Here is a 13,213-nt window from a genome sequence, read left to right as displayed (position 1 = left end):
AAAGCAGCTTTGAAATGGTGGTGGTAAAAAACAAAACAAAACAAACAAAACCAAACTGATCGGTGTATGTTTCAGAGAAAATGAGAGAAGCAGAATTGGAGACAGCAAGTATGAGTAACTCCTTTGAGAAGTTTTGTTACAAAAAGAGGGGAGAAAATAGGGCCATAGCTAGATAGAGGCAGTGATTAAGGGATTTTTCATTTGTTTGTTAGATTGAATACATTATGCATGCAGGGAATAATTTGATGGAACAATCCAGAAAAGGAGATGAAATTAACCGTTTAGTGAAGAAAGGGCACAATTATTTCTGGAGTGAGGTTACTGAATAGCTGAGAGGGGAGGGAACACAGTATAAACATGGAAGAATTGCCCTTCGATAGGCACATGAAGGTTTATGCTAGTAGTGGGAAGGGAGGAGAACTATGAGGGCATAAGGGTGAGTGCATTGCAGATATGCGGCTGGAAGTCAGGGGACATTGTTTTCAAAATGCTTCTGCTTTTAGTGAGAGACAAATCTGAGAGTGAGGATGTGGAAGGTATTAGAGTTTGATGGGAGAGGAAACGGTGTCAGTCTATCATCTAGGTGAGTTGGAGAGGGATGGACTAATAGGATCACTGGTGAGCACCCAAAACACACTGGACAGTAAATCCAGTGAGTTTAAGATAGAATCAGTTAGCAAAGCGGTTAATAAATATTTGTTCAAAAAAATGAATGCCTTGTGGATTTCCCAGTTTTTCTAACAGAATCTAGCCTTATAGTTGCTAGGTCATTACAATGGACAGTGTCTATATTTCCTAAAGAAGAGCATTACATTGGAAGATCCAGCCAAGTCACTGGATTTGATAAGCAACAAAGACACCATCAGAGTTTTTGCTAATTCAGTCTTGTGTAAAGTAAACTCTTACATTTGAACTTATCCAGCTTTAGAGATAATCTTTAGAACCTTTTCCTAATTTTACAAAGGAAGAAACTGAGGTCCAGAGAGATTAAAAGAAGCCCTTATCTTCTGTGAATCTTACCTTACCTTTTATAGAGAGTTTTGAATATTATAGTAAGAATCCTCTCCAGGAATGTTAACGTTTTATTCTAATTTTACTCATTCCTGTGCTTGGTTTTTCAATTTGTGTTTGATTGCACAGTTATGCAAATTTTTTTTGACAGATTTATTATTAAGGGAAGAAAGATGAGTAAGAATTCCAGTTTAAAAAGCTCATTAATTTTAAAGAAATGTGTCGTGAATTAATGTTTTGAGTGCTATATTTTTCTTTTTACATTGTTTCTTCTGGATGAATAGAATTCTATCAAAGGAAATAGGTTACTTAAAAATGATTAGATTGGAGTTATATAAAAATTCTTCGAAGCAAGTGCATTGTTCCCAAGAAATAGATTGAATGTAGCACTCATCTAGCAAAGCATTATCATTAACAATACCATATTACATTGTAGCCCTTCTTTACAAAGCTAGCTATAAAAAATGTTTTCTTTTTAAAGCATTTTCAGTGTCTTTCACTTGGGTGAGCATTTAAATAAATGAAAGTTCTCTCATTGTAAGTGTATTTCTTAAGCATACTGACTGGGAAAAGGATATTCTTGGCCTGCTTATTCATACAAAGTGTAACTAGTTATATTCTACCTTTAGCATAGTAGCAAGTTCAATGATGGGTGAGTAAGCAGTTACTATACAGACTTCAACATAAGCTGACTTTCCTGTAGTTTAGGAAAAAAACAGTTGATCTCAGTTGAAAAATATGCAATAATACTTGTGCATGCCTACTTTTTAAATTTATTTTTGGTGCATGTCCACTTTTAAAAATCAATGTTCTTGGCTCTGGGAGAGCAAAGACACATTTTGAAAATCTGTTTATAGAGTAGAATATGTCAGGTGTTCCTAACTACTAAGTTTAGTAGTTAGGGAGATGGTTAGGGAGGCTGTAAATTCTTCACTCTTCTGTGCTCTATTTGACAGTGGGAAATAGATGCAAGATACTGGTAGTCAAATGGGGATCAAAGAATCTACTTTATAGGCCGAACACCTTCCAATTAATTCCCCAAGTATAGAACTTTCTGGAAGAAGCACAATGGAAAGCATTCTTTTTTAAGAAGTACATCTTTTTTAGTGAAATCCAAAAGATCTACAGTCGGGCTCAGGTTGTGCAGTTCACAAGCATGGAGGTTAAGGTGAAAGTCTAGAACTCTTGCCCCAGATCTAATCTTTGAGATCCCCCTATTATGGGAACACTGTCCAAGTGCTTTTACTACATGGAAATGAAGGAAGTGAGAAGGCAGGTGCAGAGATGGGAGCCTGCCAAGGAGGAGGGTGCTGAAGGTTCAGAAGACAGACTTTGCAATGTGTGTAGATATGTGTGTGTGGTATGTGTATGGAAAATATTTAATGAATGACATCCACCCATTTGTGAAAAATTCTGATGGGTAAAATTTGTTAACTTTATTTCCTGAAGAGAGATGAATAAGTTGGTAGGAAGGAGAGCTTTTTTCCTACACAGACCCTTGCTACTCAGATGTGAGGGGGACCTTGGATACATAGCAGCCACATCACTTGGAAACCTGTGAGAAATGCAGATTCTCAGGCTCCATCTCTGACCTACTAAATCAAAATGTGTTTTTATAGCAGATCCTTCTCCACCATCAGGTGGCTTGTCAGTTAAACTTCAGAAGTACTTTGCTGGATGCTAGATGTGTTCCTATATAGTCCTTCTTTTTGGAGCTAAGACATAAAGAAGGAAAGAGTAGAAGGATTTCTACATATGGTTGGAGTTCATATTATTTTATTATCATGTGTTTGGTTTTTGAAATAGTCCAAGAGATTCCAGGGTAAGGAGGTGTTTCAACAATCTTCAGCCACAAAACTGCAACAGTCAGATCATCTCATTTTTCAGATGGGCATGTTCGAGTTCCACCTAAGATATCATTTATAAAAGAGATTTCTGCTGCTAAATTAAAAAAAATGGTTTTAACAATAAAATAGGGATAACATATTAAATGTAAAGTGAGGAGCTCTGGCTTTAATTACATAGCTAACTAGCTATATAATAAAGGAAAGTGATAACCTCATAGGGTCTTGATTTCTCCAGGAGTAGTTTACTATGCATGGGCTAGAACACTTTTAAATAAATAAAAACTGAGTAGTATGTTTAGACTATAGGGTGTCTATAAATGTGTTAGTGACGGAAAAGGGAGTCATATTGGTGAGGTATGAGGTTGGTGATAACGGTTTTATGCCTAATGAAAGGTTTGGAATTTAGCCTGAGGCCAAAAGAGGTTATTGAAGGGTTCAGGAAAAGGAGTCGAAGTTGGCATTTTATAAGACTAATTCTGGCTTCAACCTGAGTCAGCAAGACCACAGACAGAGAGACAAGGTAGATAATGTAGGCTGATTGATGGTAATGTGAACTAGAGATGCAGACATAGGGATGGGGAGAGATGAACAATTTAGAAGGAAAATCTATAGGATGCGCTGACTGATTGTTGGGGGTTGATGAGAAAAAAGATGTTCTGGATAGTTCCTGTGTTAGGGGCCTTAAAAACATAATTAAAAATATAGAAGGAGTAGATTTGGCAGGACTTGATTGATTCTGTTTTTATCAAGTTACTTTTTAATTTAAAAATATTTTTTGTTATTTAAAGGTTTATTTCTTTGAGAGAGAGACAGAGTGCAGAGAGGGACAGAAGGAGAGGGAGAGAAGCCGCGTCTGCTAAGTGTGGAACTCCGTGCAAAGGCTCGATCTCATCACCCTGAGATCATGACCTAGCCAAAACCAAGAGTTGGATGCTTAATGGCTAAGCCACCCAGGCACCCCTCAAGTACTCTTTTAGATGGAACAGCAGTTGCAGATGTCCAGTAAACAGGTATTCATTCCTTAAACATTGAACTGGCTTGAGATAATCACACTTCCTGAATCATTTTTCTCATTATTCTAGTTACTACAAATATGTAGATGCCTTCAAATTTACATAGTTAGTCTAGGTAACTCACCCAAACTCCAGTCACAGTTACACTTGTGAGTTTAAATTATTTTCAATAAAAATTATGCCTTGCTATTCACTTGAAATACAAGTGAGGATTTTTGAGGTCCTGTTACTTGTATATGACATATGAAATGTTATTCAAATACTTGGGATACTGAGAAACAAAATTATTTTGAGGCCAGGATTATTATGGGACCTGTTTTAGTGTTACTTTTATATTTAAAACAACACCTTTGAAAAGCCCCATGTTCCAAAACTTACTGAATTAAGCATTAGAAATCTGAATCTAATTCAGAAAGTGGATCTATGGAAAATCACCATAATATTGATGGATAAATAAGACAAATGTTATTAAATATTTCTTTGATGCTATTTTTCCTGGTCTGGAGATTACTAAAACCAGGTAGTTCAAAACATTCGATTCATCCCTTTGCCACTTATATATGTAAAAAATTAAATGTAAGACTAAACGTCTCTGGTGCCTTTTCTCCCATGATCTCTTTTTCCCTTTTTTGAATTTATCACCTCTTGTCATTTCCCTCTGCACATGAATATCTGTTTGTATTTTTAATTGATTTACTTTTAACTTTGGATGAAAATACAGATAACTATTAAGGATATTTAATGTGCTGTGTCTTTTTCAGGGACTTCAGCCATCGTTCTTAGAAAGATTTTAATAAAAAGGATTTCTGACAACATAACAAAACAGAAATCAGATTTGATAGACTTCATCATGTATGAAGTGTATATCCTGTCTGGAAAAAAAATTCAAGCCTCCAACACAGCTGGCACCTTTCTGTACTTTGTATCCATCTCTACTAGCTGATCTTGTGTATTTGCAGCAGCAATGACATTGATGAATCACTTTAATTTACCAGGCAGCGGACAGTTTGCAGAGACTATCTGTAAGAACCAGCTAGAGCTGGTCCTGATTGTTACAGATATGTGTATTGTTTCAAAAAAATAAAAGTGATCAGAAGCAATTTAGATGTATCCTTATACCACAGATATATATATATATATATATATATATATATATATATATATAATTATTTTAGCATCCTCTTGATTTTTATTTTTCTCTCATTTATTCCTCTCTTTTTATGGAAGAAATCAATACCTATTTATCTAAATACATGCTAACTTAGTTATTTGGTAAAATTAGTTGTGGTGCAGTTTGGCTTTTTAAAGTATTGAGGATAATTTGAAATTAAATTTATATAATATGGAATTTTTAGAAAGCAGTATTATCTTTATGTCATTTTATATGCTTTAAAGTAAATCATTATTTTGACAATAGCAAGTTATATCATTAATTTTTAAGTAGTTCAGACCTTAGGCTGAGGAACAGAAAATAAAATGTGTGATTTCTCAAAGTATTGCAGAATTTTAGTGAGGATATACCCAATAGTAATACAAGAAAAGATAATCTTGGGAACACTGTAGAGAGAGAAGTTAACTACATATAAGATGCAGAAGTGATGTTTTTTTGATGCTTAGCATGTGTGGAAGATACATACTTTTGATATGCATTCAGAGCTAATTCATATTTAAGTGAACTAGGTATCTTGTCAGGGTTATGTGGTATTCTTACAGAATTTTAAAAATTCAGCATATTTATATAGTACTTACCATACACCAAGACCTGTACCAGAGAATTTACATGTAAACAGTGCAGTGGACAGCATATTACAAAACACAGAAGCATCTGAGGTCCACTGAATGTTTTTTATTGTCACTTTGATCCTTAAACGTCTACTGATAAAAACTCAAAACTCTATCACTATTAAAATATATATAATTAAATTCCTGGGAGAGTTATTCCTTAAGTCTTCTTAAATATCTGTGGTATGGTATGAATGATTATAACCTCTTCTGCAGGTAGGCTTTGACAGAGGAAGTAGAAATGATTTTAGAAGCCTTGACTATTTGAACTAAGCTAATAGAGGACAAGAAATAAAAGCCAAATGGTAGAGTTATTTGTTTCACCTCCATTGCATATCAAGTAGGACTGATATTGACTGCTTATATTATGGTTAATTTAATAAAACGTAACTATGTGAAATCCAAATCAAAAACCTTCATTCTTTTTTTTTCTTCTGTATAGTGTTCTAAGAATGACTCCTATGTTTACTCTTTATAGTAGTAATGTAAGCACATCAAGAGATCAAAGAATGGATTTCACAGGCTAGTGTAATAAAGCAAGTAGGTCTATGGGAATGCTTTCTGAGCCAGGTATGTTCATGAGAAATAATCCTGAATTAACTGAGAAAGATGTGAGCGGCTTTGTGAAACCCCTAGATCAGAGAAGTCTTATTCTTGCCAGTTTTTTGTGTGTTTTCACATTTTCTGCCACATTTCTCTGTGCCAGTGTGGAAATTGGTATTTTTGGCCAAGGAAAGGTAACACCTGATTCACCTACCTAGAAAAGGACATTGTTTGTATTCAGTAGTTTTTGGCACTCCTTAAAGAGCATTTACAAAACATATTCTAAGCATTGTCTATGAAATTTCAATCGTGACTTTTCCTGTCAAGTTAAAGAAACCTCCCTCTCTAATTTTGTAAATAGTCTCTCCAAAGGTTCTCCAAGAGAGTTTGAACATTCACTACCTTTAATTATTTAGGTCCGTAGGCTTGGGAATGGGGTAGATGCTAGTGCTAACAAGTATATAGTATATATGTATATAATAGAATGAGAAGTATATAGTATATATGTATAGAATAGTGTGTGTGTGTGTGTATATATATATAGTATATAGTATAGTATATATATAGAATTTTATTTAAAATAATACAGTTTTAGTTTATTTTAATAAATGAATTGGTCTACCATGTTATCACCCTACTTTGATTTCTTTTAACTCAGTACTTGCCCACCAAATTATGTGAATGCCAAACTTGGGTAATACAGGTCAGCATGAAAAAGCAGGGCCACCATAATAGATAATGTAACTTTACAAAATATTGTTCAAACAGGAGCACTTTGACAGTGAAAGGGGGCATTGTTTATGTAATAGTGCTGGAATAACATGTGTAAACTAGGAATGTCTCCAGTGAACTGGACATATGGTTACACTAATAATAGAATTAATGTCGTTATTAAGACTAATGGTAGATGATTGAGGTTTCATTGTAGAGAGTTGACGGCCAGGTGAACGAATAGGCAACCTTGGTTTAAAGGCTCTGGATTAGGCAGACATGTCCTGTATTTGGACAGGTACATATTTAATTGGGATCTTCATAGGACCTCCTTTGTCTTGTCTTGATTAGCATATTAAAAGAGAGACCTCCATAAAAGATTTAGAATTTTAAATATACTCTGATCCATTCCAATCTTTTGTGCTCCTGTAATTAATTTCCCTGACTTCTCTCTCACCTCATAATTCATGCAACCACATTTAAACATGCCTCATTGTTGGTAGTAGGAGTTATGTTTAGTTCAGGGGATGGATTGTTTTAACAGCATTGCTCCTGTTCTTAAAGGCAAGTTTGGGCTTGGCTGGATTTAGGAGTTGCTCTGAAAATTTGGCTTAGCGTATTGTTTGCAAAAGAAAATATGGGTATTGGAATAAGAAAACAGATCGTACAGCTTAAAAATGCTATTTATAGTGGTACTTACTTTCAAAGTGCTCTTTGTCCCTTTGTTACTGCAACATTTTAAAAATATTTACGTTGGTTTTCCTTATGTGTTTTTTTTTAAAGATTATATTTATTTATTTGACAGAGAGATCACAAGTAGGCAGAAGTTGGGGGGGGGGAGTAGGCTCCCTGCTGAGCAAAGAGCCTAATGCAGGGCTCCATCCCAGGACCCTGAGATCATGACCTTAACCAAAGGCAGAGGCTTAACCCACTGAGCCACACAGGCGCCCCTCCTTACATATTTTTAATATGTTTTCATGTTTCTGTACTTTATATGAATACCTTTTATTTTATGTCATTTCATGTTGGTACTCGTATGAAAACATGCTCTCTTTATTTTTTTTAATTGAAGTTTTGTTGAGCTAATTGTAGATTCATATGCAACTGATACAGAAATTCCATGAATCCTTTGCCCAGTTTCCCCCACAGTGCTAACATCTTGCAAAATTTGAATTCAGTAATGCACCTAGGGCATTTTTTTGGTATAATCTACCAATCTTATTCAGATTTCACCAGTTTTATACTCATTTGTGTGTATGTATGAGTGTGTTTAGTTATATGTAGCCTTTTTGGATCAACTTTCTCTGTGTTTAAAACAATTCTTTTTTTTTTTTTTTCCCCCACTATATAGTCTAGGTCAAGAATGTGGTAAGAGACCGTGTTTATTTCAAAGTGTTTATCAGAGATGCAGAATGAAGTAGTATTTCTCCATAGTTTAGTGTTTGTGGAAATAATTAACTCTTCATTATTTGTGTTAATGGTGGGAACCAAAAGCCAATTAAGTGGTTAAGAATACTATAGATTACAAACAAAATATATGTGAAAGTGGGTTACGAAAATACCAATTGCATTGATTTTTAACACGAGAGATTCATGTGGCCATTGATCACTAGAGTGTAATATGGACTAGGTATTCTCAGGGATGTCACAAGTAGCGAGAAAGAGGTGGATTTAGAGTGAGAACACCTGTTTTATGACCTTGAAGGACTCATACCTCAGGGAGTATGTGAAACGTGAACACAATTAATCCAGTGATTTTAGTGACATTATTTTGGATCTAGAAGAAGCTATATAACTAAAAAAATCTCTGTATTGCACTGAATATGGCATAAATAGAAGACGTTTGTGCAGTTGTAGGGCCCAAATTATAGACTGTCTTATATATGGCTTCTCAGCTTATTTGTCTTATGAGAAAGGAAATAAAATTAATATTCCTTGACTATTAACAAAAAGTTAAGAGATAAGAAATGTAGAGAAAAGGGAACTCTTGTGCACTGTTAAAGGGAATGTAAATTGATACAGTCGTTATAGAAAGCACTATGGAGGTTCCTCAAAGAAGTTAAAAATAGAATTATGAAATGATCTGGTGATCTCACTTCTGAGTGCGTAGATGAAGGAAATGGAATCGTTATCTCAAAGACATAATCTGCATCCCTATTTTTTTTGCAACATTATTCACAGTAGCCAAGATAAGGAAAATACTGAAATGTCCATTGGTAGATGCCTAGGTAACGAAGATGTGATATATGTACATATGCAATAGAGCATTATTTGGCTACGGAAAAGATGAAAATCCTATTTGTGACAACATGATGGACCTTGAGGGCATTGTGCCAAGTGAAGTACATCAGAAAAAGACAAATACTGTATGATCTCACATATATGTGAAATCTAATAAGGCTGAACTCCCAGAAACAGAGTAAAATGATGGTAGCCAGGGCCTGGGATGGGAGACGTACTGAGATACTGGTCAAAGGGGATAAACTTCCAGTTCTAAGAGGAGGAGGCATGGGGATATAATGCACAGAATGGTGATTATAGTTAACAATACTGTATTACATACTTGTCAGTGGCTAAGAGTAAATTTCAGATGTTTTACAAAAAATGTCAATTATGTGAGGTGATGAAGGTGTTACCTAACCTTATTACAGTAATCATACATATGTGTCTTGAATCATCACATAATGATGTGGTGATTTTACACTTACACAACAGTAGATAACAATTTTACCAAAAGTAAAGCTGGAAAAAAAAACAAAACCCCAGAATTGATATTCTTGGCAATTAGATGTTGATGACTTTATGAAGTTAGATAATGTTTTGCTCATCTTTGTATTCTTGGTGCTTAGTTAGATAAAACATGTTCAGTAAATATGTGTTGAATAATTAGATTGGAAAGCTTTTTGTGATATTATCCTGGCATTTTTAAAAAATCATTGCTTATTTATTTATTTATTTGAGATAGATTAGCATTTCTGGGTGGCAGCATCATTAAAATCGTATTGATAAGGTGTACTGTATTCAGCTGAGTACCCAACCCAGCTAATCAGATTGAGTTCCTAGTTAGATTTCCAGCATTCATCAGAAGATGGAGAAAAAAGGCTGACTCCTGAGGTCAATATATTACAACGGGATCATGAGGATTTACATTTTGTTAATCTTTTTTTTTTTTTTTTTTTTTTACCATTTCTTTTCAGTTTACATTGCTTTGTGGAATGTCAGCGTCACCTAACAAATACCTGAAGTGATTTTAAAGACAGTAGTTTTAAAATGGTGGTTGTAATGGATTGTTCAGGGTGCTACCTTGTTCAATGAAGATAGGCTTAAGTTAAAAACCTCTGACTCCACTGAAAGTGGTTTTTGTGGGAGGAAGTTTTCATAGTTTCATTGTCATCTGTGTTTTATCATTTGCTCTTCTAGCCTACCATAACAGGCTTTTAAAAAAAATTTCCTAAAAATTTTATTTAAAAAAAGATGATTACAATGTACAGCACTACAATGATAATTGAATAAAATCCCTAATGTGTTTATATATTCGCGAGGAGGGGCTTTTTGTCTTTTTCACAGCTGTGTCTAATGCTTGGCAAGTAATAGCCCCTCAACACAGAATTTTTTAAATAGACAAGTGATAGTATTTGTAATTTGTATGTTTTAAAATGTTACAGAGGGCTGTTGCCAGTTTTGGTAGTCAAGAGGCTCAGAGGTACAAAAGCAGGTAATGAGACCGTAATTAGGCCAACCCTTATTAGTATACTTCCAGATGACTGAATTTTCCAAGAACACCAGGGGCTTCTAGTCTCTGATTTGTATATTTGTGTATTTCTAGTCTCTGAATTTTCCAAAAACACCAGGCTTCTAGTCTCTGATTTGTGTATTTAGGAAACCCTTGATGGTTCAATATTGCAGGCTTTCAAAACTCTCACAGATACCTAACTTCCCAGTCATAAGACAAGGCCATGGTCTCTGCCAGGTTTGGTTCAACTTACGCTGCTCCTATCCTTTGAATAGCTAATCTTTCCTGAGTCCAAAGTGGCCTTCAAAGACAAACAAAAAGGAAAAGAAAACCCCAACTAGAAGTCCCACTCAGGAGAAAGGAAGATTTCTATAGCTCCCTTACCTTATTTGATACTCATATAAACCTGAAGAGGTAGACACTGTGTTCTCTACTTGACAGTTGAAAAAAACGAGGCTCATAAAGGCTGTGAAACTTGGCTATCATGCATCTAATAATGCTGGAGAGTTGGTTTAGTTTCAGTGAAACTCTAAAGCTGTACTTGTAGGTTATTGCTGGATTAGTTTGCAACACTAAAATAGTTTTTTCCTTTGCTCCTTCCTGTCTTTGGTATAGAACCTACTTGCTTTGTCATGGCCATCCCCACCTTTTTTTTTTTTTCCTGTCTTCTCCCCCCTCATTTCTGTCTCATCTCCGTCACTGAAGATTGATGCTTCAAGCATACTACTGGCTTAATAATAGCATTGCCCCAGTGGTGGGTTAAACTTGGCCGCAAATACTTTGCCGCTCCTTGCGTCAAGGAATGGACTCTCTGCCCTCCTCCTCTTGAATCCAGGAGAGCTTTGGACTTGTGTGGTTTAAAGATGCTATGCTGATTAAAGGCTTGAACTTGAAGATGTCTGACAGTTACCACTTTTCCTTTCTTGGACTCCTGTACCACCATATAATGTGGTTGACTACCCTACCAGAAACCTTGTGAGGAAAGAGGGAGAGAGAAAGATACATGCTTTTGTTGTTGTTGTTATTTCCTTATTTATTTACTTGAAAGAGAGAGAGAGAGAGCGAGAGAGCATGAGTTGGGGGCAGAGGGAGAGCAGGCTCCCCATTGAGCAGGGACCCCTGAAGGGGGCTTGCTAACTGAAATCATGAGCAGGGACCCCTGAAGGGGGCTTGCTAACTGAGATCATGCATGACCTGAGCTAAAGACAGTTGCTTAACCAGCTGACCCACCCAGGCACCAAGAGAGGTACATGGTTTACCAGCAATTGTTTTGACCATCCCCGCTGAAGCACTGGGTACTACAGTGAAGCCATTTTAGACTTTATCTGCATGTGGGCCTCCAGAGGGACACTCCTTCTTGCATGACCTAAGTGAGACCAGCCAAACAAACGAACAAATCAGCCACTTGGGCCCATCTCAGATTGTAGAATCATAAGCAAATAAACACTTGTTGTTTTATGTCACTGAATTTTGGGGTGTTAAGTAAAAGTAGATATATGCAATATTTACTGACTTCCAAATTTGTCTCCACATACCAAAGACAGAGTAGTAGTTTCTGTCATCTCTAGGCCTATCCCAAGACACTGAGACCTCGACCAGGATAAGGTTGTAATTCTTCCAGGAAAGGCAGTTTGGAGAAATTAAAGGAATTTTGAGTGTTAAAACTGGACAAGTGAAAATTCAGGTGGAATGAGAAAATAATTTTCAACTATCTGAAGGCTGCTTTGCTAAAGGAATACAGCTGGTTTTGAAAATTCAAGGAGTAGAAAGAAAACATGATTGGAAAGCCCCATGTGAATGAATACATTTAACTTCGAAACAATGAAGCTTTCCTCACATTGAAAATAAACATGGAACTTTGGTGTGCAGTGGCCTGTCAAAAATGGCCTAGGCACCAGTGAAGGTAGTCCACTCTCCATGGCTGGAGAGTCAGGCAACTTCGGCTTACCACAGTGTTGAGATGTGTGGCAGTCCCGGAGTTAAGTCCTTTCAAGAAAGTACTTGCTCTTTAGCTATGAAAAGTATAGTTAGCCAGCAGGCTTAGCTGTAGAATACTGGGCAGTAGAATACTCGGCCGTAGAATACTCGGCAGTAGAATACTCGGCAGCATCCCAGCGAAGGCCCTGCTCTTACAGGTTGTCTCCCAGCCAGTGGCTGAGCATGATGGGGTAGGAGCAACCTGGGCATTTCTGTCTGTGCAGGACTCTTCTGACAGGCCGTCTGCTCTGGAGCTCCCCATGAGATCAGTCAAGACTTCATGAGATCGGCATTGCATTTCCCTATATTGTTCTTCCTACCCTCTTTCCTTTCACAAGTATACAATCTCTTTGTGGTCTGAAGGTGTCACCTGCAAAAATCCTATTTCTTCCCTTTTTAACTTTCATGGGTGTTACTCCCCAGTGAACAGTGTGCTCCCGATTCTGGTTCACCATCTGGTTTTGTTGGGACCTGAGCAAGATGCAGCTGGCAGAATTTTAAGCTGTCTTCTAACTCTACAGTTCTAGAATGTTATGCTCTGTAGTCTAATTCCTCCTAGGAAGGGTTGGATAATTACAACAATTCTAAGAACTAAG

This window comes from Neovison vison, chromosome 11 (genome assembly GCF_020171115.1).
Source record: "Neovison vison isolate M4711 chromosome 11, ASM_NN_V1, whole genome shotgun sequence".
Taxonomy (NCBI): Eukaryota; Metazoa; Chordata; class Mammalia; order Carnivora; family Mustelidae; genus Neogale; species Neogale vison.
Note: the sequence above shows the minus strand (reverse complement) of the source record.